The sequence below is a fragment of the Melozone crissalis genome, unplaced genomic scaffold (assembly GCF_028551555.1).
Source record: "Melozone crissalis strain CALT ecotype California unplaced genomic scaffold, PUWL_Pcris_2 ptg000114l_1, whole genome shotgun sequence".
Lineage (NCBI taxonomy): Eukaryota > Metazoa > Chordata > Aves > Passeriformes > Passerellidae > Melozone > Melozone crissalis.
Window position 1 is genome coordinate 5,794,597 of NW_026535891.1, and position 24,736 is coordinate 5,819,332.

The following is a 24,736-nucleotide window of genomic DNA, read 5'->3' on the forward strand; positions in this document are numbered from 1 at the left end:
CGACCGATCCAATGGGTGGTCCTCGGAAGACCCGCTCGTGCATTTTCCCCAGGAATCGAGTGCATCGCCAGCCTCATCATGAAAGGCAGGAGACTCGCCTTGAAACACCTAGGGACAGAGCCGACAAGCATCCACCTTCCGTTTCGCAAGCAGCCGACCACAGAGTCAGCCACAATATCGGAGTACCTGGCCCTTGCTCTCTCCGGCTTCGGAGGAGAAATCTCCTACTCCTCCAGACCACCCTGGACTCAGCTGCTGACCATGGTCGACATGGACATGCCACCGAAGGTCACGGACAGACCGCAGCCAGGACCAACGGTCTTCACAGACGCTTCCTCCACGACTTCAACCGCAACAGCAGTGTGGCAGGCAGGACAGCAATGGCACTGCGTCAAAGCGTGTGACCCCACGCTGTCAGTGCAACAACTGGAGGCAGCAGCAGGGGCTTTGGCGTGCGGACTCTTCCAAGACGAACACCTCAACATCGTAACGGACTCTATATTCGTGGCAAGGCTCTGCCTAGCCATGGCAGGACCAGGAGTGTCAACATCTGCAGCAGCCCTAATGCTGGAAGAAGCACTCTCCTCGCAACAGGGCACTGTGTCAGTCATCCACATCAACAGCCACGACCCAGTCAAAGGTTACTTCCAGATCGGCAACGACAAAGCGGACGCCACAGCAAAAGGCGTTTGGACCTTGCAAAGAGCTCGTCAACTGCACGAGTCGCTCCACATCGGAGCCAAAGCACTGGCGAAGAGATGTGGAATCTCGACAGCGGACGCAAAACATGTGGTAGCCACCTGCCCTCATTGCCAGAAGTCACCTCTTTGGACCTACGAAGTCAACCCGAGAGGTCTCAAGCCCTCAGAAATCTGGCAGTCGGACTTCACCTCATGTCAACTGCTGAAGCCCCGAGCATGGCTTGCAGTGACAGTGGACACTTATAGCTGAACGATCATAGCCACACAGCACCCCAAAACCAACTCCAAAGCCACAATTCAGCACTGACTGACAGCCATGGCTTGGCTTGGTATCCCCAAGCAGATCAAAACGGACAACGGCTCCAATTTCACCTCCAAACAAGTACAGGAATTCGCCTTGAAATGGGGCATCACGTTAGTGCAAGGCATCCCACATAACAGTACCGGACAGGCCATAGTTGAGCGAGCAAACCAGACCCTGAAAACCAAGATAGAAGTGTTGGCAAAAGCAGAGGGCTTTGCCAATGCCATTCCCCCAGGAGATCAGGCACGTATGCTGGCAACCACTTTGCTGGCACTGAATCAATTCCCTAGGGAGGATGAAACAAACAGTCCCGTCCAAAAACACTGGGCCACTCGAACGCTAGAAGAGGGCCCACAGGCGGTAATCAGAAACGAGCTAGGCGAGTGGGAACGGGGTTGGAGGCTGATGCTCACGGGGCGAGGGTACGCAGCAGTCAAAAAGGACGGCAAAATCAGGTGGTGTCCACTTAAGTCGATTAAACCGGACCTTCATAGCGAGCAGAATGAGACTGATGAGAATTGTGAGTATTTGTTTACAGGACCTGCTCGTGGGATGTCCTCGTGACGCGTACATCCCGGTTCCAGACGAAAGCGACAGACCACCAAGCCGTCAGGCAGCACCCGAGAGACCCGCACGGGTGAGACCCAAGCACCAAGGGTGTTTCTGTGGGATTTTGCTGTTGGGGCTTGTTGCCAGGGGGCAAGCCAGCCCAGACCACTACCCCCATCGGCCTTTCAGGTGGGTCATGCGACACCTTAGTAGTGGCAAAGTACTCAGAGAAATCGCCACACCGAACACCCCATCCTTCGTGCTCCGCATCACCGACCTGTTTCCAGGACAGCCAAAGGTGCACCCCTATTCCCCACACATCACACACTCATACCTATCCTACTGGTGCCCAGCTTCAAACCCTGGGAAAAGCTACTGCAATCACCCAGGGTGGGGACATTGTGGGCACTGGGGCTGCGAAACCATAGTTACAGATGCCAGACCATCGGGGCCTGGGTGGGATCCACAAGAGCCAGACAAATTCTTACAGTTCACCTGGGCACCCATCGGTTGCAAAACACCCTTCTTCTCTCACGGAAACTTCCATCGAAACCAACATAAAATCCCTAGATTTCGGGCATGCACTGATTACAACGTGACGGTCTTGCAGCCAGATCACCCTAGCTGGGCCACAGGCAAAACGTGGACAGTGGTCCTTCAAGGGTCAAAAGAGAGGGTAAACGCGCAAATTATCAGGCTCCAACCGTCAGCACCCCGAGCGGTCGGACCCAACAAAGCGATTAAAAGCGTGCCGAAAGGGAGAAACGTAACCTACCCCAAAACCTTACCCACAGGGGTCAGCAATGTCCCGACCGGTCAAGCGGAAACCTTTCAGATAAGCCGCTTAACCGAGTCAGACTCAGACCCAATCCTTCGTATGTTAGAAGCTACCTTTGTATCCCTGAACGAATCTAACCCTAACCTAACCGAATCCTGCTGGCTTTGTTACGATGTCAAACCCCCCTTTTACGAGGGAGTCGCTCTAAACACTTCCTTCAGTTACTCCACAGCCGACGCCCCTCACCAGTGCAGATGAGATACCCCTCACAAAGGAATCACCCCGAGTCAAGTCACAGGCCGAGGCAAATGCTTTGGCAATGCAACCCTAGCTAGGCGGAGAGGCAACGTCTGCACCAAAATTGTCAAGCCTAACAGGAAAAACAGTAAGTGGGCAGTCCCATCCGCATCTGGGATGTGGGTTTGCCAGCGATCTGGAGTGAATCCTTGTGCGTTCCTTCCCAAATTCAACGACTCTAACGACTTCTGTGTCCAAGTTCTGATTGTTCCTAGGGTCCTGTACCACTCAGACGAAGAAATGTACCATCTTCTTGAGGGACCCAGCCGGATCCACAAAAGAGAAATATTGACAGGTTTCTAACAGTCACCTTCGGACCATGCCTGCTGAACAAGCTGGTCTCGTTCGTTCAGACCCGCCTGGAATGGACCAACATCCAGTTCTTAGGCCGACGACAATTGCTGAGAATCCAACCAGGGAACACTGACAGTCACAAGATTTTTCGAACTTGTCTGTCAAAAGCTTACTCAGGTTTCCCAAGACCCCTTTCCCTTGTCAAGTTACAACCTTATACCTCATTTTAGTACCTATGTATATGACTACCTCATTCATTTGTGAAAAAGGGGGGGGAGATGTGGTAGATAGGGAAAGGCGCTGCGGAAGATCTCGCGATGTCACGGAAAGGCAGGACCCTCTGTTCCCCTTAGATAAGACCATCCGTTCCCCGTAGATAAGAAATTAACATAGGAATGTAGCCTCCCGTAACCGAATACCAGTAACTTTCCATCCCCTACCCAGTAACTGTCCACTCCTTACTAACCATAGATGGTAAAGACAGACCCACTCTGACGTAGAGACCCCTTAGACTATAAAAACCCAAGAGATGAGATAATAAAGGCCTTTTGACCGTCCATCACATTGATGCCTGCGTGTGTCATTGGCCCGAGCGGCCCTGGAGAGAGTGGGCCGCCGTGCTGTTCCTCTGAATCAAGTCGCCTGCCTTGCTCCAGAAGGCAACACAGAGGAGAGGCCCTTCCGCTGCCCTGAGTGTGGGAAGGGCTTCAAGCAAAACTCCCACCTCATCACCCACCAACGCATCCACACCGGGGAGAGACCCTACGAGTGTCCCCAGTGTGGGAAGACCTTCACCCATAGCTCTAACATGACAAAACACCAACGGAGGCACCACTAAGGGAAGCCCTGTGAGTGCCTCAGCTGCAGGAGGGGCTTTGTGAACTGCTCCAGCTTCATCCCCAATGGAGGTCTAACGTTGGGAAGAGCGCAGTTGATTCATGTTCCCTATGATCCATGCTGGGAAGACAACTGCCCCAATACCTTCCCCTGTCAATGACATGATGTAGAACTGAAGTACATGAGGGTCTGGCCATGGCCCTGTCATTACATTCTCTCTCACCTCAGGTCATTGCCAGGGGCAGGAAAGGGACTCTCTCTCCCTGAGAAGAAGGGTGTCCTTTCCAGGTGGGGGAAATATGTTGCTGGGAAGAGCCAGTGAGTTGTGTTTTAGTTTTCCCTGTAAAAAGTTTTCTTTATCCCTTCTGTGATCAATAGTTTTTCTGTTCCATTTGTTCCTTATCTCGTTACAGTTCCAAATAAATAAATTGTTCTTATCCCAGCCCGGGATCTTTCCCTTCTGTGCTTTCCATGGGAGGGCAGTGAGGGCAGCACGATTTTAGAGCAGGAAATTGGGGAATCCCAGTCCTGAACCCCGGCCCGTGGAAACCGAGCATCCCAGCTGGTCCCAGCCCTGGTGGCCATGGACACAACCTTGGGAGCAGGTCCCTGGCTGGGGCTGTGGGAACCTCTTCCCTTGGGTGCCCAGGGACAGGAGTGGAGGGAATGGCTGCAGCTGAGTCGGGGCAGGCTCAAGTTGGATGTCAGGAAAAGGTTTTTGCACAGAGGTTGCTGGGGCCCTGCCCAGGCTCCCCAGGGAAGGGTCCCAGCTCCAGGGCTCTCTGAGCTGCAGCAGCGTTTGGACAGCGCTGCCAGGCCCAGGCTGGCATTGTTGGGGTGTCCTGTGCAGGGCCAGCAGTTGGACTGGAGGATCCTGACGGGTCCCTCCCAGCTAAGCCCATTCTGTGGTTCTGGGATCCCATGAGCCTGGGGATGGGGCTGCCAATGGCTGCCATGGCAACGGGCTCTGGCTGCAGGCCTGAGCTGGTGTCCATGGCAACCACCCTTGGCATGGGGTCTCCATGTAGCTGCCAAGGGACTGACCATAGCAACAGGGGGCTGGTGATGGTTGCCTGCTAAGGATCAGATTTGTCACAGGCCCTCAGAGGGATTCCAGGGGGACTTTCCAAGAGTCTCCAGGCTGTTGCAGAGCTGGAATGTCACAGGCAGAGACAGGGGCTCCATGGACACCTCCCAGGGCTTTCTGGGATGGTGAAGAGCCCTGTGGTCAGAAGCAGTCACAGCCATTCCATGGTGACATCCCAGGGGACCTTGGGCTGCAAAGGCACCGATCTGTCACAGGCACTCACAGGGGCTCCATGGTGACATCCCAGGAGTCCCCAGGCTGCCAAAGGGCCGGGATGTCCCAGACACTCACAGGGCTTCCTGTCATTGGCACAGTGGGAGCTCCAGGCAAAGTTTATTAGAGAAGCTCCTGTTGGCTCACGAGGTGCAGAAAGGAACCCCAATAGCCCCCACAGATCCCCAAATGTCACCATTGAGTCAGAGATGACACAGACTTAGAGCAGAAGGCTAAGGGTTAAAAGCCACCCATTTTTTCAATCCTCTTCTTTTATATCGTGGTTTGCTATGGGCGGACCTCATTGGTCATTTAATCAACACATTTCACATGATTAGCCAATTAACACAACACTCTTCAGTAAACAACCTTTTGGAAAACAGCCAACTTATTACAAACATTGTCAGGGCACCGGTTTTGATGCTTGTTTTATGTTGGGCCTTTCTAGGGGGTGCCAGGATGGGGGAAACCCACCAGTAGCAGTTCTGTGCCAGGTAAAAGGAGATACATGGTGTCCCGTTCCTCGGCTGTTCTAATGGCCTGGAAAGGCTCGGGATGGCCTTGGGGCAGCCCGCGCTCCAAAGGATGAAAAGAGTCTTCAGGTTTTTCGGTCTTCAGTGTTGTTTATTAATTCTTATCTACAATATTCTCTCCCAGCCCAACAGAGATCCACACAGCAAGTCAGCCATGAGCACACTGACTGCCCTCGGGGCGGTCACTTATCTTTATACCAAAACTACGTATAAGATATTTACCTATTTTCCCAAATACCTTTCACCCTTATTGACATGTGCACTTTTAGTAAGAACCAATCCCAAAGTGCCACTACCACCACAGAAGATGGACAACTAGAAGAAGAAGAAGAAGGACAGGACATGCCCTAATTCCTCCATCTTGTCTCTCTAGAACCCCCCCTGTACTGAAATTCTAAAACCTGTGTTTCACACTATAATTAATCTATCTCTTCACCATTTATCCCCGTGTGATCCTCCCATCCTCATACAGGCGTCGTCTCCTGTGCAGGATCAAAGTCCAACCACCAGACACTTCTGGCCACGTTCCAGGACCTCCGAGCCCCCCAAGGGTTGTCTCGGTGACTCCGCACATCAGGACTGCTGTGCTGAAATCCCATACCAAAGGTCTGCAGATTTGGGGATAAATGGGTGGAAAGAGCCTCAGTCCTGCTGCAGCTCTGTGTACTGGGTGCCCTCTGATGGGTCAGCATGAATTGTCCTTAATTTCTAAATTATTCATATGTCATCTATTTCTTTAATCTTTCTCAGAATAAATACTGTGAAAGAAACTGAGTATCAGACAGAGCAGGGAGACTGAATTCCTCCCTCTTCCGTGCAGTCAGGCCTTGTGTGCAATGCTACCTTTGTGTTTACCTGAGGACAGAACCTTCTGCAGCTGTCTCAGGGTGCAGGGAGAGCCCAGGCTCCTTCCCCCAGCAAGGACAGGGAGCAGGCTCTGGCCAAGGCCGGCGCTGCTGCTGCTCCTTGTCCCTGTGCCCAGGGTTTGCTCTCTCCTCCCCAGCAGCCGCCCCGCCCCGGTGCGCGAGTGTGCGGCCCAACTCCTCCTGTCCCTGATGGAGAGAATTAGAGTCACCCAGCTCGCAGGCACCCCCAGGGCTGAGAGGCTGCCACACGTGGCAGGGAAGCTTGCTCAGGACTGTCACAAGGACACAAGGTAATGATCTGCATTTCACCTCCCAAAACAGGAAAACCGTTTTGTGTCTGGCTATAAAGGTGAAACCACACAAGAGTGGAAACTAAAGGGAATATGAAGTTACCTCACGGTGTGAATAAGGGTCATAGAATTATGGAATATGCTGAGTTGGAAGGGCCCATCAGGATCATCGAGTCTATCCCCTGGCCATGTGCAGGACACCCCAAGAGTCACTCCATGTTCTTTAGAGCATTGTCCAAACTCTTCTTGAGGTCTGTCAGCCTTGGCACTGTGACCACTGCTCTGGGCTGCCTGGGCAAATGGCTGTACTGGGAAACCTGAGGTTGGCCAGCAAAAAGGAACATTGCCAACTTTTTCCTCTGGCTTGAAGGATTCTTTACTGAGATCAAAAGAGCTCAGATCAGCCAGTCCAACACTTTTGTTTGGCCTTAGGTGCACAACACAAAGCCAAAGTGGTGGCTAATGTTCATCACTGAAGGATCCCAAACATCCATTTCTCATTAACTTCAGGCTATCCTAGAAATATTTCAGGAGTCTTTAGCCAATCTTTTCAGACTTTCTAAACTTGTTCTGAAGATTTCTAGAATGCTGTTATCTGTGGCTCAGTGAGCTCCACATTTCTTCTTGAAGAAAACTCTGGTTTCCTACTGGCAAAATCAACCCAAACCACCAAAATCCCCTTCCTTGATGATGAAATTGCCATTAATAGCTGCCAAGAACACCAGAGCAACTACCTGCCCCTGTGCATACACATAGAATAGAATAATCAAGAGGAAGCATGAGGTGTTTTGTCCTGGCTTCCCTGCCAGTTAAAGAAAGGCAAATTATTGTGCAATGGCAGCAGGACACTGCTAACAGGCTCTGACAACAAAGCAGATGTGTTTTGCTTGTTCCCTGGGATCCTTTGATGCCACAGAAGCACACCCCCAGTGTCAGAGTAAATTGGTATTTTTCTGTTGCCCCACATTGTCCTCTTGCCTCTTGTGTTCAGCTGACAGTCTTGTGCAGTGTCAAGTGAGGTAAATCTCCCTCTTTGTGAGTAGGTAATGCCTTCTGTGCAAGGATTGCCCCTGATGAGTTTAAGGTATCAGTCTCTTCTGTTAACACTCTTCCTGTGTTTGTTCACTTTTGTTTTTCTTCCTTCCTTCCTTCCTTCCTTCCTTCCTTCCTTCCTTCCTTCCTTCCGCCACTTCCTTCCGCCACTTCCTTCCGCCACTTCCTTCCGCCACTTCCTTCCGCCACTTCCTCCCTTCCGCCACTTCCTTCCTTCCTTCCTTCCGCCACTTCCTTCCTTCCGCCACTTCCTTCCTTCCACCACTTCCTTCCTTCCTTCCGCCACTTCCTTCCGCCACTTCCTTCCTTCCGCCACTTCCTTCCGCCACTTCCTTCCGCCACTTCCTTCCTCATTATATACAGGAGATGGTGAAGATGTTGCTCAATCATCAACAATTTAAAATGCTTTTGGAACAATCTCTTTCCACCTGTGACCTGGAAGATATTCTGACAAGAATTAAGAAGAAAGTAAGTGCTTGGCAGGAGAAATGTCTCCTTTGGGCAAGTATTGCCACTGCTAATATGAGATCAAACATACCCAATCTGTCTTGAGCTCATTCCTCTTCTGCTGAATCATTTTGCTCCTGGGAATGAGCTGTTAATCCTCAGTCTATTCATCTGTAGACCACAAAGGAACTGATGTTATTAGGGAAAAAGTGAGGTTTTGAATATTTTCAATATCGGTCACAAAGAGGAAAGGGTAAGAGGAGAAAATGGGTTTACATTTAAGCGTAAGCCACCACCATGCTCTCCATACTCTGCCCCCTGTAAAGCAATTAAGTGAGAATTGTGCTTCTGAAGATAACAGAGTCTTTGCAAAGGACACTGGAAGTAGTAGTGCCAAGGAAATTCCCAAATTTGCAAAAGCTGTCCAAGTCAATCCTAGTTACTACAATTACTGTCTGTCTTTTGGGAATACTGCCCTGCTGTCCAGCCATGTGGAGCTGGAAGAAGCTTGGTGAATTCAGCAGCATCCAGTGAAAAATCCTTTGTTTGTTTGGGGGATGATTTTATTTTTCTAATTGACATTACAGAAGGGAGCCTGCCTTTGTGCAGGCACAGGGAGAGTGAGTGTTGAACCAAATCAACTTCCAACACAATGGGCCAACCCCCAAAGAGTCCAGTTTGTTCTGCTGCTTCCTTCACAAACACTCGTTGCCTGCCAGTTAGCATTATTTCCATTTATGCTCAAGACTAAGGAATTTGGGATTTTAGATTGCTGCTCATAACCTATCTTGACTCAAGACCCATAACCTGCCTTGGGCTATTGAAAACAAAGAGTTGGCATCACTGAATCTCTGGTCTGTTTCCATCTATAAATTAGGAAATGTTTCCCTAAGCCTTGGTAGCAGTGATCCTGGTTCTACCTTGTGTTTTAAACAGGGAATTTCCTGTTTTATATTTCAAAGATTGATGGGGTTTCTCTGTGTCTTTGTAGGGGATGGAAAACCAGAAGGCTGAAGGCCCATCTGTCAAGGAGCCGGTGAAGGAGAGGAACGATGGCTCAAAGGAGCCCCAGGCCACATTGTCTGCTAGCAAACGGTGCTGAGCACTTTTGTCAGATGTGACAAAGCACATGGCAAGCTTTACATGCCTCTTCCTCAGGAAGAACTTTCTGGCAGAGATGACCAATGCCACAGATTGTTTCCTTTCCCTACAAATGCTCTAGAATAAAAAATGTCTACTTGTGCATTGTGCTGAACACAACTTCTCTGGAGGGGTTTCCACAAAAAAGGAGAGACAAACAGACACCCATTGGTTGCAGCTCAGACGATCCAGTGCAGTGGCAAGGGCAGTGTTGTGGAGGCTGGGAGAGGGCCAAGTTTCTGCTGCCTGACTTGGGACAAGTAAATTCAAACAGGGCTTTTTTTCATCTGAGTGGAGTCATTTTCAGATGGGTGTTTTGATGAAAAATCTCAGTCTGGAAGCAAGATGCCATTCCACAAAGATGCAGTTCTCATCCGTGTGGTTTGGCCTGGTTGAATCATGGTTTTCTTTCCCTCAAACAGTACCAAGTTTGAGTAGTAAGTAGCAAGACAATTCCTGAACAACTTCAGTCAACAGGTGTCTGAATGTGGACTTCTTGTCTTGATATTCCTGTCCTTCATGTATTTTGCTCAATGGACAGCATGTTTGGTTTATTGACCCCTGGGCTGCAGTCAGCATTTAAGACAGGAATTGCTCCTTGCTGTCTCTTCATGGCAGCTGCAGAGTTGCTTGTACCTGTTCTCCTCTGATAGCAGAGGGGATTTATTTAGCTCTGTCCTGCTCAGCACTGGCAGGAAAGTGACCACATGCCTCAAAAGCATGGCTAACATCTTCCTGTGCTCATGGAAGAGACAGGTTGATCCAGGAGAATTGTTCCCAGTGGGCTTGTTAAGCTGTGCATCAAGTCTCTAGGGAAGCAAATGAAATGTGAGTGTAGTTCTGGGATGTCTGGCTTCTGCTTTTATCTCTCGTACTGATTTTCTGAATCCTTCAAGTTTGGCCCTGTTCATCTGTTCAGATGCATCTGAGCTACTTTTCCAGATTGTCATGTCTGATTTTAGAGACACTTCTCCAGAGTGATGAGTTCCCTTATTCTAAGACACACACGTCCCATATGAGGAGGCATTTAAACTTGGTAGTAGTGTATCTCTTTCTCCACAAAGCCCTGTGACCTGTGTGCCCTGGCAGCCATCTGAAGATAGATCAGATGCATCTCATCCTTGGTTTTCCTGAGTGAGCACTGGCAAGAGTGTTACCAGCAGATGGTCTCCTGAAATGATTGTCATGAGGTCCACATTGTTCTTCAGACCTTCATGATTTTCCAGCTTGAAATCACATAATTAGGAAAACTGCTCAAGATGTTTTGCTCACGATTAACTGCAGGTATTGTCTGTGGCTGCAGCTCTCTCCATAGACAGCAGCAGGCACAACTTTCCCAGGCATTGTCTTGGGGAAGGCTGTGAGAAGATCAGAGAAAAGAGTGAGAAACAATTCTTACCTTCACTTGCTGCACCTATTGTTGTGAACATGTGGAATGTGTTATGGAGATTTGTTAACCAAAGGGTAATTTCTTAATTGGCCACTGGTGATGGTGTTTTGGATTCAATTGACCAATCTGGTCTGTCTGTATCATATAGTATAGTATAGTATAGTATAGTATAGTATAGTATAGTATAGTATAGTATAGTATAATAAAGTGATTGATCAGCCTTCTGGAATCATGGAATCAATGCTAATTATTTCCTCGACGGGGATGCCATGCTACGATAATTATCACCACCAAGTCCTCATTTGGTTTTATTTCCCAGGGTGAAATCTCCCTCTGATGGACACCTCCTAACCCGTGCACAAGCCCAGGTCACATCACCTCCAGCTGTGGAAGAAACGGAGCTGCTCCAGAAGCTTTACCATCTCCTGGAAGCCAAGGGGTTTCAGACAAGGATGGAAGGAGTGGAACTCCTCCAAGCCCTGTGCAAAACCAGCCCCCAGCTCATCTCCACTAACATTGCCCAGGTATGTAGGGTATCTTCGCTGCTCCTTTCCTTTAGCTGCTTTCCTAAGCCTATAGCAGCAAAGTTAATTCAGTGTGTCTTGGCAATCTGTCCTGGTTGTTTGGGACACGCTGGTCCCTCTTACCCAGACAAATGTAATTCAGGTCCAGGCTTCAGGACAAGTTATTTCAGTCCAGCTGTATTTGTCTGGCAGGTGCCTATTGATGCTGTTCATCAGATAATGGCAGAATTTTCTGCTGGTGTAACTGCTGCTCTCCTACTCCCAGCTTGGTGAAGTGAAGGGAATCCAGCCCCTGAAAGCATGGCAATTGTTCTCTAGACAAAAAATGGGTTTGCATAGGGAAGAGAAGTATCAGGCTGGGTTGGTTTAAACCCAGTTGTTTTTTCAAAGAATACTTCTATATACTCCATCTTGTCTTACACAGGCACAGCTCTGGCTACTCATTCCCACCCTTGTTCCTATTCCTCTTGGTAAAGACAGTGCTCACCCTTCTTGAGGGTCTTTTTTTCTCTTTGGAAAAGGAGGAAAACAGCTAAGGACTCATCTCTGCCTTCTCTTCCCAGTAGCTGCTTTTTTCCTTTTTCCAGGGAAAGGTGCCTGATAATGAGGCTGTCAAGGGACTGAACCTGCTCTAATGAGAGCTGTACAACACGTTACATTTCAGAAGTCCACTTGTTAGTTACAGAAATGGTCTGGATCCTGGAAGAGTTGATCAGAGCCCTGCACTTCTCCAGACACTGGCTCTGAGACAACTCAAACAAAAGAAAACTTAGATCTCCTCCAGCCATAGTTTTGGCAAAATCATAATTGCCCTCAGTACTTGAGGCAACTGTATAGAAAACCAGGCATTGTAAACATCTGCTTGCATTCAAAGCAAAGATAGTCTTTAGTAATAATAAATGGAGTTGATTTAATGATTTATAGATGGAGAGAAATACCATAGGAACTATTCAGTCCCCAGCCAAACCTCTTCAAAACAGAAGAAAATCTTTCAACCAGCATGAGGTTGCACCACCATTCCAGTGAGTGGCCCACAGGAAAACAGTGAAATTGTGCAAGCGAGTGCTGACCTGACAGAAAGGATCACTTTCATCTTTGACATTGCTGACTGCTACATCCACTCTTCAAACAAGGACATTTGAATGCAGCTTTCACGTTGCTTGTTCTCTTCACAGATTTTTGAATATTTTGTCCTGAGAATATCTGACAGCCACAAGAAAGTGAAGCAGAGGGCACTGGATGTGCTGGCTGAAATCACAGGAGCCCTGAAAGATGCCGTGAACCCGGTGATCATTGGTTTGGTGGAAGGAATAACAAAGAACCTGAACTCAAAGGATCCCAGGGTTCATGGTGTTGGAATCCATAAAGTTAGAGGGGTTTTAGGAAATGGTTAAAAAAGTATAGGCCTCAGATTGAAGTTTTGTTAGCATTGCAGATACAGCAGAAAAGTTTCCCAAGCAGTAGAGCATACGTGACAAACAACAATAGGCCTCTGTAGAATTGGCTTTAGAATGGCAACAAGGTTATTTAATGTATATCTTTAGAAGGTTTGCATGAATAGAGCTCTGTTCTTTGTCTCTTATGAACCAGTCTTTGTTTTAACTACCATTACGTGTGTTTTATAAGATTGGAAAGAATGCTTGTCAATATGCGTTGTTCTATGTATGATTGGCTGAAATCTAGACTGAGATGGTTTTATGTCATTCTGTATCACCCCACCTTCTCCGGCATTCCCTGTGGATCAGCGAGCTGTTAACATCCTGTCTTCATTGTATAACAATGTCTTGAGACTGATGTGCAAATAATAAAAAAGGCTCTTCACTGGTCTGGTTTGTCCAGTGTTGTCCATATCTGGACGTAACTGCCGTGGCAAGTGGGTTCCTTTTTTAAAACGTGGGTTCCTGACACAATTGGACCTATATCTACCCTTTGTCCCCATACGTCAGGCAGCTGTGAAAGCACTGGAAGAATCCATTGCTCATTTGGGTAAGGCTGAGCCCTGGCAGGGACTCTCCTCAGCTTTGTGTCTGTCTCTCCTGCACAAGAGAGCGCTGAGTGCCTTGACAGCTGCTCTTGTCTGTGGAACACTGCAGCTGAAAACCACCAGAGGCTGTGCAGGTGCAGTCCTTGTGCACCATCCCCAACAGGCTGGAATGGGATCAGCATTTCCCAAAAGTCCCAGGAGCCCTTGGCTCTGTGCTGCTTGTCTGAAGAGCAAGTCCTGGACTACAGCTCTGCTACAGTTCAAAGGGGGTTTGGAGTTTGCTTGGGCCCTGTCTGACTTCCCAAATGAACAGCTTTGCTGTTGGCATGAAGGGACACTGACCCATCAGAGCTTCTGCAGGGCAGCTACCTGCAAGGCTCCACATGAGAGGCATTAGCTGCCTATTTTCCACTTTTCTTCTTTGTCCTCTATGTTCAAAGAGGAACTGATGATTCACCAAGTTCATTTCTTTAGAACAAACAGGTATAAACCCAGCTGTCAATGATGCCTTGTTCCACATGTGGTTTTGCATGGGGCAAAATGGCCACATCAATTAACTACATAGGCAAGGGCTGCTCTAAATTCCTTTGCCATGCAGATTTATGTCAGCTCTAAAAATGCTGCACTGGGGAAATATGCCTGAAAAAGGAGTGTTGAAGAGGCAGGTCTTCAAGGGGAGTTTCCACTTTCTCCTCCCCAGCTGCTCTGTGAACTCAGGGACTGCCTGACTCAGTGCCTTTCTGTGACCCAAGTATGGGGCTCTTCCTTTTTGCTCTGGGATGCCAAACCTTTCACTGCTTCCATGTGACTGAACTCGTGAGGTCCCTGACGTGAAATGTTTTAACACACCTCCTGCTACAGCAGACAAATTTGGATTTACAAATGTGAAAGGAGAGCTTTTCTTTTGGAATTTAAAACCCTGCCAATTATGCTGGAAGGAAAGAAGAATAGGATTCAAATATCCACAGAAACGTACTTCATTTTATAAAATGGGGTTGGCCCTGCCCTTTCCCTCCCCACTCTACTTTCTCCTATGACCTGAGAAAAGTGAGCAGAAACATGTTTTTCCCTTATAGATAAAGTGTCACTGCTGAAAGAATTCAGCTACCAATGGAATCACCTGAGTGGCCAAGCCCTGCTGGATGTCACCGAGCGTATCACAGGTATGGCCTCCACTTCTGGGCCAAGAGCTCTTCCCAGGGAGCATTTACAGGGAATGCCTGTGAGCAGACAGCAGAGCAGCTCCTCCAAACCAGGAGGTGCTGAGCTTGTCCCTGCTGCCCCATAGCCAAGGCAGGTGGGTTTGGCAGGTTTTCCCTGGCTGCTGCAGAGCTGGGCAGCACCTGAGATTGGGCAGCGCTCGGCCTGGGGCTGAGCTCTCACTGGGGCATCTCAGAACCACCTCCAGCAAAGGGAGGGCTAAAAATGCCCCAGCTGGCTCCTCTCTGGGGAGCCCAGGGACATCTGTGATCTTTGAGGGGGAAATGGTGGCAAATGCTGTTTCAGGGCATCAGTTTGTTTTCTCCTTACAGATTTCTTGTTTTTCTCTTGGAAAGTTTTGAGGCTCAACCGCGCAGGGCCTGGGGGTCACAGCTTAGGTCAGAACTCAACAGAGGTATCAGAGGCACAGGTTTAGTGCAAGGCACCTCTGGGGACACAGGGACGGAAGCAGAGTGCTGAGGCTCCCTGCCTGTGCTGTCACAGTGGCCTTGGACTGAGCCTTTCAGGGTGCGCAAACAGTGTCTGCCTGTGTCAGCGCTGTCCAAAATGCTACAAATGCAGCTGATAATTGATTCCTCAGAGGAGCTTGCTGTGTCAGCAATAGCCAAGGAATGGAAAAAGGATAATCTCAATATATAGCAGAGAAGATGACTGATAGCCTTGCTTTAACTGGGGCTAAATCCACTGCTAATTATGCCAACATCTTTGAATGCAAGGTTAAATACACTTTGTGTCTTCATTAGGAAGCTCAAAAGGGCATATTCCGTGATTGGGAATGTCAAAGGCCCTTTAAAGAGTATTTGAATAAAGTAGATCTCCAGCAATAGGGAATTTAGTTTAGCAGTTCTTTTGATCTATTTTTCAAATAAAGGAATTAATCATAAATTATGAGTACTTTAGAAAGAGCAGATGTTCTCTCTGAGATGTAGTAGGAACACACAGCTGTTCCTCACATTCAGTAGTCACCGATGTCTTTAATTGCATTTAAATTCAAATGAATTCCCATTTTAAAATAGGTACCATAACTCTTTTCCTGCTTAGCAGAATTGGTTTTGGGTACTTGCAGGAGCTCTTTCAATGTTGATGACTGCTGATGGATTAACAGCATAGAGAAAATGAAGTCTCTTCCACCACAGAATATTAAATGCCTACTAGATAACATTTTGTCTGATCAGAAAATAAGAATGGTCTCCAAAGGACTTCAGGTTTTTTTCTCTCAGCAAAATCTGCCATGCAAGAAGCCTGTTGGTAGCAAATATTTGTCTGTGTTTGATATAGCTCAGTTCAGAAAATGGGCAGAGAGATTTCAGAGACAATGTGAGAAAACACTCATGTTTTGGTTACATTTCAGTCCCCTGTGTAGCATTTTTCTTTCTCTATGCCCCTATTTCAGTGGACATTATAAGAAAAAATGCCATTACCATCGGGAGGGGAAATGGCATTAGAGTGTGGAGATGCTTAAATGCCACAGCAATGGGGTCTGAGTAATTATCTAAGACACCCTGAGGTTTGAAACAGCTCTTTGTCGGAAGCCCCAAAAGCATTCTGCCAAAGACACCAGCTGGTCACTGATGTTTCTCATCCAGCTGTCAGGCAGCAGCCATCTCTGGTGGGCTGGAGTTTTGAGGTGTGTTCTAACCCTGCCCTTTGCTGTGTGCCACTGAGCACAGGGAAGAGCCAGATTAGACATTTGGCACTTGACATCAAAGTTACAAAAATGGAATCGTCCCTTTTATTACAAATCTCTCCATTTCCTCTCTATGGTGCATTTCCAAATCTTCAGTGTGGGTTTAGACAACTTCTTAATGGAAATCAAAGGCAATTGGACATTTCATTCATTGTTCATGCAGAGATTGTGAAATAATTTAGTAAAGGTAGGAAGTCTGCCACAGGGACGGGGCTCTGGTTGGAGCAATTAGTGCTGAGGGGTTGGTGGTTCCGTTTCCAGGATGATCAGCTGCTTTGCCCGTTTCTGGGCCAAGGGGCTCTGGGTGCTATTTTTCTGCTCTTGGCCAGAGAGGCTGGCAAGAAGCAGAAGCAGAGGCAGGTCCTTGTTTGCAGTGAGGCTGGTGGGTAAGGAGCTGTGTCTCTGTCCCAGCAGTGCTTGTGCAGGGGGTTCATGCCAGGAGCCCTGAAGTCGTCCAGCGCGACGCCCTGCCCGTGCTCTGGTCCTGCCTGGGGAACAAGGCGCTGCCTGTGCGGAGCGCCAACGTCCGCACCGTGGCCACCAAGCTCGCCTCTGCCCTCTGCAAGGTGATGGGCACCCAGCTGAAGAAATGTGCTGCCAGCAAGCCTCAACACGTGCGGGAAAACCTCTCCAAAATGTTGGGCTGGTGAAGGCGAGATGTTCTCCAGAAGGCTGAGGAAGTGCTGAGTTGGACACCTCTGGATTTGCCTTTTGAGCTGTGCCAAAAATGACAAAACCCTAAGGAAGGGTGTGCATCTGCCCTCACTCTCTCCATCACATTTCCTAGTCATGGCATGGGGGGCCTGAAGCAGCTCCAGATTGAGGACAAGGTGAAGGCAATCATGCCTCAGCCTCACAAAGAGCTGAGGGGGGAGCTGGGCCAATGTCTGCTGGGAGGAAGGGTCTTGTGGCAGCCCAGAGAGGCTGTGCACATTGCCAGGGAACAGCTGTGCCCTGCATGTGCCTATGCAATGAGCTGTGCTGCTGCCAGTGCCCCTGGAGCTGTAGGGCTGCTGAGCTCTGGGGCAGGAAGAGGACCAGGAGGGTGCATGTGCAGCTGAGCCATTCCTGGGGAGCACAGGGCTCTGGGCTCCCTGCTGTCCCAGGGCAGCCCAGAGGCCAGGCTGTGCCTGTGCCAGCTCTGGGCAAGTGGCTCAGGGTTTTGCCCTGGCCTGCCTCAGTGTCTGCCAGCAGGAGCATGTTTCCCTGTGCACCTGTTAAGACATTTCCAGGAAATGCGTCCCATGAAATATGGAGTTTCACATGCTTTAGGTTTGCATGGTGGCCTCTGTTAAACTTTGTGTCTCCATTTTGCAGATCTGACTGGTTACAGTCTTACCGAGAAGTTTTCACGGGACACTTCCGATGTTCTCTTCCACAAAGTCCTGCCTTCCATCCAGAAGAGCTCCATTTCCTCCAAGCTCAGGAAGAAGCTGCCGCCTGTATGGAGAGCGTTTGAAGAATGGGATTGATGCGTTAGGCTTGATAGTTACAGATATACATATGTTCTGATCTTTAGATGTAGTTTTGAATTATTGTGTTTTGATTCTGTCTTTCAGTTTTAATGACATGTTTTTAATTCTATATATTTCATTTTGATGATGAAAAAAAGTAAATAAATAAACAAAATTGAAAAAACCAAGAGGAGAATGTGAGACCAGCACCTGCCAGCCTAGAGATTATGGGAGTGCAGCTCACTCGATGTGCCAGTGTCTCACCACGTCCTTTCCTCATTCGGCCTCTCCTCTTCCTCTTTGGACATCTTTTCTTTGTGCCATTTGTGCTGCTCTTTGTTACTTGGCATTACAACAGAGTCACCTGTTGACCTGTTTGAGGGACAATGGATCCAAAAGATCCTGTCTAGTCAAAGGTTTTCTACCTAGGTGTGTTCTGTGCTCACCAAGGGCCTGAGCAAAGAAACCAAGAGAAGTGTGCCCAAATCGCAAAGCTTTGCTCCTTTGCAATCTCCCACAGATCTGGTTCACAGGTGTCTTCAATCACAATTCCATAGGTAAGAAGAGGTCATGTATTTCACCGGGAAAAGATGCACTGCTTTGGCAACCTCACCTATATGTATATTTACCGGGGACAGCACTCCAGTTGTGTTGTTTGCCCCTTGTTTGCAGAAGGATGAGTGCACTGGGAGGCCAATAATAAGTGACAAGGGTTCCTCAAATCTGCACTGCTGCCTGGGTGCCATTCAGCCCAGAGCTAGGGGATCATTTGTTCCCATGGACCAGTGCTTGCCAGTGGAATGAATTCCTGCACAGCTGGAAGAAGCAATTCTGGATTCAGCTCCAGCTGTTGCTGGGCTGCATGATCATTGACAATGCTGCCCATCCAGAAATTATTCTGCAGTTTCCTTTCATAGTCATTTGAAGCTTTGAAACTTCACATTTCAATTTGCTTTGCCTTAGGGAAAAACACTTCTGGGCCCAGTGCAAACTGTAACCTTTTGACAGCAAAGTCCTCATGGTTGCCAGCTTCTGATGTTACACAATGTCACCTGGCTGCATGTGCTTGCTTAGCTCTGGGTCTAGTCCCGGCCCAGTAAAGCCCAGGCAGGGTGGCACATTGCAGGGAAAATTGGTCCATGAGCTTATGGGGTTGTCATCAGCAGCAGAGTGAATGTGCTCTGTGGGGATTCCTCTGGAGACAAAATTAGGGACCTGCTCCATGCCACAATATTCTCTTAGATCTTTTTGCAATATCCTAGAAAAGGCTGTGAAACTTCACATCTCCTTGCACAGCCACTGTTTGAAGAGGGGCATTTTGGTCCCTCCTCAAAGTCATTACTCTTGCACACCAGAAACATGAACATCTACCAACAGGAATGATGCATGGTCCTGCTGCTGCTGCTGCAGAGCACTGGGCAGTGCAGACCTGGGTATTACCAATATGAGCACTTAGTTAGCATTTCATGCTCCTTCAAGCTGTCCAGATCCCAGGGCTTTTTGTTTCAAAGCAGCCACTGCACCATCTCTAGGGAAGAACAGGAAATGGGAAACAGTGACTGCCAGCATAGCAGGAATGTGGGGGAAAACCTGAAGTGTCTGCATCAAAAGATGAATGGGAAGAGTGTAATTGCCAAAGCAAATGCTCTGTTAGGACAGCAGGAGCAGTTTTTTACTGCATGCTTGCATGAAGATCATTTGGGATCTCCTTTTTGTATCTCGTGCAGAAAAGGAGCTCTTAATAATACCACGCCACTTAAACCAGATTGGGATGCAGCTCTGTAGTGGTTCACAATGAAGCAGACTGCCTGCTTTGTCACTGCCAGCCCTGGTGAGCCTGCGAGGGACTGTAGTGTATCCCATGCCTGTTTTACCTCCAAGCAAAGCTTGGTTTTCCTCATTAGTGTGGAGTAAATACAAGAGTAATAAAATGGACAATTAAACTGGCCACTTTGGAGGATATGCTTATGCTTTCACATGTCCATGTCAGTTCTCTACCTCATGCTCCCAAGGCTTGTTACTCATCATAAAGTATTTTAACAAAAAAATCTCAGCTCTCATGTTATATCTGAATAAAATTGCACAAGATCAGCCCTTTGTGAAAAGCTGCTGCAGACGGAGTGTTTGGAGTTGGTTTGGGCCTTTATGAAAGATCTGTGGAGCAGTGTGCAGGGCTCTCCTGGCAGGAAACTGTTTGTCCAAGCCCAGGGACACGGTGCCGGCAGGAGCGGAGCGGCCCTGCTCCCAACCCGAGAGTGTGTGAGCTGAGCCACACCGGGGAGAAAAGGCAGTGAGGGGCTCCAGCCCAGCTGTTTCACTGCCCTGCCCGCTCCATGCAGCTCTGCCATGGGAGAAAGCCGACGCCGGATGAGCCCCTGAGCTTCCATCAGCTGCTGGAACTGCTCCGTGACAGCTCCTGTTCTTCCAAGAGAGACCCCGGTGCCTTCTTGTAACGCGTGTCATGGGGGGATTCTGTTTGGTAATAAACTGTTGGGGGTTTTCCACTTTCATCTATCAGTAATAATTTCCTATTGCTGGAAAGGGATTGTTGGAACACTTTAGAGGAGACGACTTATTGCACAATATCCTGTTTGAAGTTGTCTCAAACTGTGTGAGACAGATGGCTTCACACAGGAGCATCCCCAAGGCTGCTGAGGGGAAGGCACAGAGGAGGACAAGCCCAGTATTTCTGAGGGAACTCCTTGACACCAACCCAACCTGAGCTGTCAAACAGCAGACCTGATGTTTTGAGACATGGGCCAAAGGGGAAACCTTTCAGTGTGTTTGGTCCTGGCTGGGTTATGCTCGAGGCAATGGTGTGTCAGTGTGTTGGATAATACTCTTTTCTTGACCTAGAGATGGGGACACTGAGAGGTGTTTTAAAAACTTGTATTCCATTTTCAGTCTCATGAGAAGGGTGAGACAATACACATAATTCACGCCATCACAATCAGAAGCCAACTATTACCTAATTACAGTATTTCTTGGTCTATCAGCCTTTTTGCCATGCCATGTTGTAGATGCCTTAAAGCCAATTATTTAAAACTACCCCTTGTGGGTCCCACCACAATGCTTCTTTCATAGCTCTATTTTTCCAAAGTCTTATTTGCAAGGCCATCTTTTGAAACTTTTTTCTAGCTCCATTTCTCTCTCAACAATATCTGTCCTATTCCATGGAAATTTTTAAGTTACCATTTCTTGTCTCAAGATTTATATACATATTCATACTGTGTGGGCCTTCTATTAGGCTCTAAAAACTTTCTACAAATCCATTTCACACATCAGTGCACTTGGCTCCTTCTCTCCTCATTGTGCCTGGCAAGCACAGGAGCCCAGAGGTCCTGCAGAACCCATCCCAGCACTCAGTGGGAGCAAACTTGTGTCCAGTCCTCACCTGGAGCTGTGGTTCCCAGCCTTCCACCACACTGGAATGAGGAACTGTTCCTGCTCTTTCAGAAGGAGCTAAGGAGCTTTGGCCTTCAGATCAATTGTCTGCAGGCTCCTGCAGTGCCTGGTGCTGCTCCCTTGCCAGTGGCACCCCAGGCCAGGGGTCACATCTGGGCTGCTGTGTCTGGCTCTGGGGCTCCCTGTTCTGGGCAGTGAGGAGGAGCTGCAGAGGCTCTGCAGGACTGACAGGATGGGCTTTGGGGCTGGCAGGAGAAGCTGAGGGACCTGGGCTGCTGGAGCTCCTGAAGAGGAGGCCCAGGGTTCCTCCTGCAACTGCTCCAAGGGTGGTTTCAGAGAATCCCAGAATCAGCAAGGGTGGAAGAGGCCATGGAGATCATCAAGTCCAACCTTTGCCCTGACACCACCTTGTCTCCCCTGAGCTACCTCTCCTCCAGGATAAACAACCCCAGCTCTCTCAGCCACTCCCCACATCTCTTGTGCTCCAGACCCCTCCCCAGCCTTGTTGCCCTTCTCTGGACACACTCCAGCCCCTCCATGTCCTTCCTAAATTGGGGGCACCAGAACTACAAACAGCACTTGAGGTGCTGCCCAAGCAGTGCCCAGCACAGGGGAAGAATGCCTGCCCTTCTCCTGCTGGCCACACCATTCCTGATCCAGGCCAGGAGCCATTGGCCTTCTTGGCCACCTGGGCACACTGCTGGCTCATGTCCATACTGCTGTCCATCACTCCCTGCAGGTCCCTTTCTGCCTGGCTGCTCTCCAGCCCCTCTGGTGCCTTGCTGAGGGAGGGATGCAGGGAGGGAACGGGTCCAGATCCAGTCCTTCCTGAAATGTGGTGTTTGCTGGCACTGCCAGTTCCCAGATTTTGATATTTCCCTATTCTGGCACAGCCCAAGTGCAGCAACTTGCTGGCAAAGAAAGTCAAAACCAAGCAAAGACCTGGTACCTACAGCAACCCGATCTCGCGTTTGCTGACACCGCCAGTACCCAGATCAGGAATATTTCAGATGCCTGCACAGCCTAATTCCAGCAGTTTGCTGGCACAGAAAATTAGCATCTGGCAATTTCTCAGTGCCAGCAAAACCTGGCTGCAAAAAATGCAGCAATTTTCTGCAAAGAAAGCCAGAACCCAGCAGCTTCCCGGCACTGCTACCAGCACCGCCCAGGTCTCGTGTTTGCTGGGCAAGTGCCCAGATCTGGAAATTTCCCAGTGCTGGCACAGCCCAAGTCCAGCAATTTGCTGGCACAGAAAGCCAAAATCTGGCAATTTCCTGATGCCAATCCAGGTGCCCAGACCTGGTGTTTGCTGCCACTGCCAGTGCTCAAATCTGGAAATGTCCCTATTCTGACACAGCCCAAGTGCAGCAATTTGCTGGCACAGAAATCCAAAACCTGTGGCAGCTTCCTGCTACTGGCTCTGGCACCGCCCCCACATCTTGTGTTTCATGTAACCAGAACCCAGATTTGGAAATTTCTCAGTGCCAGCAGAGCCCAAATCTGGCAGATTTCTGTCGCTGGCAATGACACCACCCAGATCTGGTGTTGGCTGGCAGTGCCAGCGCCCGGATCTGAAATCTTCCTGGTGCTGGCACAGCCGAAGTCCAGTGATTTGCTGGCACAGAAAGCCAAAATTTGGAAATCTGCAGGTTCTGGCACCAGCATCATCCAGCTCTGGTATTTGCTGGGACTGCCAGTGCCAAGATTTGGAAATTTTCCAATGCCTTCACTGCCCAGGTCTAGCAATTTGGTTTTAGGTAGCTTAGGAAGCGAAGTTCCTCGGACTGTGGCTTTCCTTTTTCTTGGAACTGTTTAAACCTGCTCTGGACTGAAAACCCAGACAAACACCCGCAGCAGCTCACACCTGTGGCCCACCAAGCTCTGGGACGCTGCATTCCAGCACCAAAGTGACTTTGAAGAGACCGAGTGAGCCAACTACAACCCACAAAAAGGACTTTCTGAATTTGCCATCTCTTCCCCACTGTCAGGGGTTTGATTTAATATTATTCATTTTTCATGCTTGTGAATACTTTACTTGTTAAATAAACTGGGTTTTTTTTCACTTTTCTCGAGGGAATTCTTTTCGTGAACTAGTAGGGGGAGGGGCCATTTGAACTTGCTTTCTAGACGGACCCCTTTTGGAGATTTCCTCCCAAAATTTGCCCTAAGCCAGCACAAACAGTCATCATGAAAATTTCACCAGTGGCGTAATTTCCTGGTGGCAAATCTTGTGACAGAAGCTTGACCTTGTTCTCCATGAGAGATTCTTGGGAAAAGCAGACAGGAGAAGATTCCTGGAAAACTGAAACAGCTTTCCAGAAGTGAAATGAAAATGAAAGAAACAATCCAAGATGTTTTCCTTTATTTATTTCTATGCTCCCCTTTTCTATGTTGCATCCCAGTAATTCCAGATGCACCTCACCTCTAAGATTGGTGACTTAGTGATTTTTAGACACTAAAATACCATGAGCCACACACAGTTTTCCTTCCCCTGTTTTTACAGGAAAGCAACACTGGAGATGTAAGTGCAGTGCCTGGGTCAGGTAGGAATCCTACCCCAAGGGAAGGTGGCCGGACAGTGTTTGACCCTCAGCAAGGACAAGGCACAGCAGCGAGAGAGGGGATCGCTGTGCCAGTGTGCAGGAGTCAGGGCACTGCATCTGGGCTCAGCACTGCAAAGTTCCCGTGTTTGGACAGACGCAGGGGCTGTTCCCGGGGCGTGCGGGGCTCGAACGTGGGGCTCGTGGGGCGAGCGGGGAACGGACACGGGGACGAACGGCCCCGGTGCTTCAGTTGCAGCGGCGGCAGCGGCAGCAGCAGCGGCGGCAGCAAAGAGATATTTTGAATACTCTCTTTCTTTCTCTTCTCTCTTTCTTTCTCTCTCTCTCCCTTTCCCGCTGTCGGGCACCCTTCTCTCGGGGTCCCTTGCCCGGCGTCCCTCTCCTCTCCCCGCCTCCCTCTCCCCTGCAGGGCTGGGCCATGCCTCCGGCCCGCCCCCGGCCCCGGGCGGGGCTGCTCAGTGCCCGGCCCCGGCCGTCCCGCCGCGGTCTCGCCTCCGCCCGGCTCGGGCTGTACTGGCGGTGGCGCTGCTGGGCGGGCATCAGTGCCTGGGGCGGGGGCGGCATCGCCGCCCTTTGCCTCCGCCTGGCCCGAGCCCGGCCCCAGACCCGACGCAGGGTCCAGTCCCGACCGCGGCCCCGGCCCCGGCCCCGGCCCCAGCCCCGGCCCCGGCCCCGGCCCCGGCCCCGGCCCCGGCCCCGGCCCCTGCTCCTCCCGGGGCCCGCGGAGGACACAGGCGGTGCGGCCGCTCCCGCCGCCTCCGCTGCGGCTTCCCCGGCCCGAGCTCCGCCGCTCGGCAGCGCGGCCGCCGGCCCCGAGCCTCCCGTGCCGCGTTCCCAGGAGCGAACGCCTGGGCATGGCCTGCCCGGGGCCGGTGAGGGGCGCTCGGGGGCCGTTGCTGGCCCCGGGCCGAGCCCTGACAGCCGCGTCCCGCCCGCAGGGACGGCGCAGGAGGCCCTGCAGGAGCGGTACCGGCTGGGATCGCTGCTGGGGCGCGGTGGCTTCGGCAGCGTCTTCGCGGCCACGAGGCTCTCGGACGGCGCCCCGGTGAGCGGCGGGGCCGGCGGCGGGCGCAGGAGGAGGGAATGGAGGAGGAGGAGGGCGGAGGGCGGAGGATGGGGCT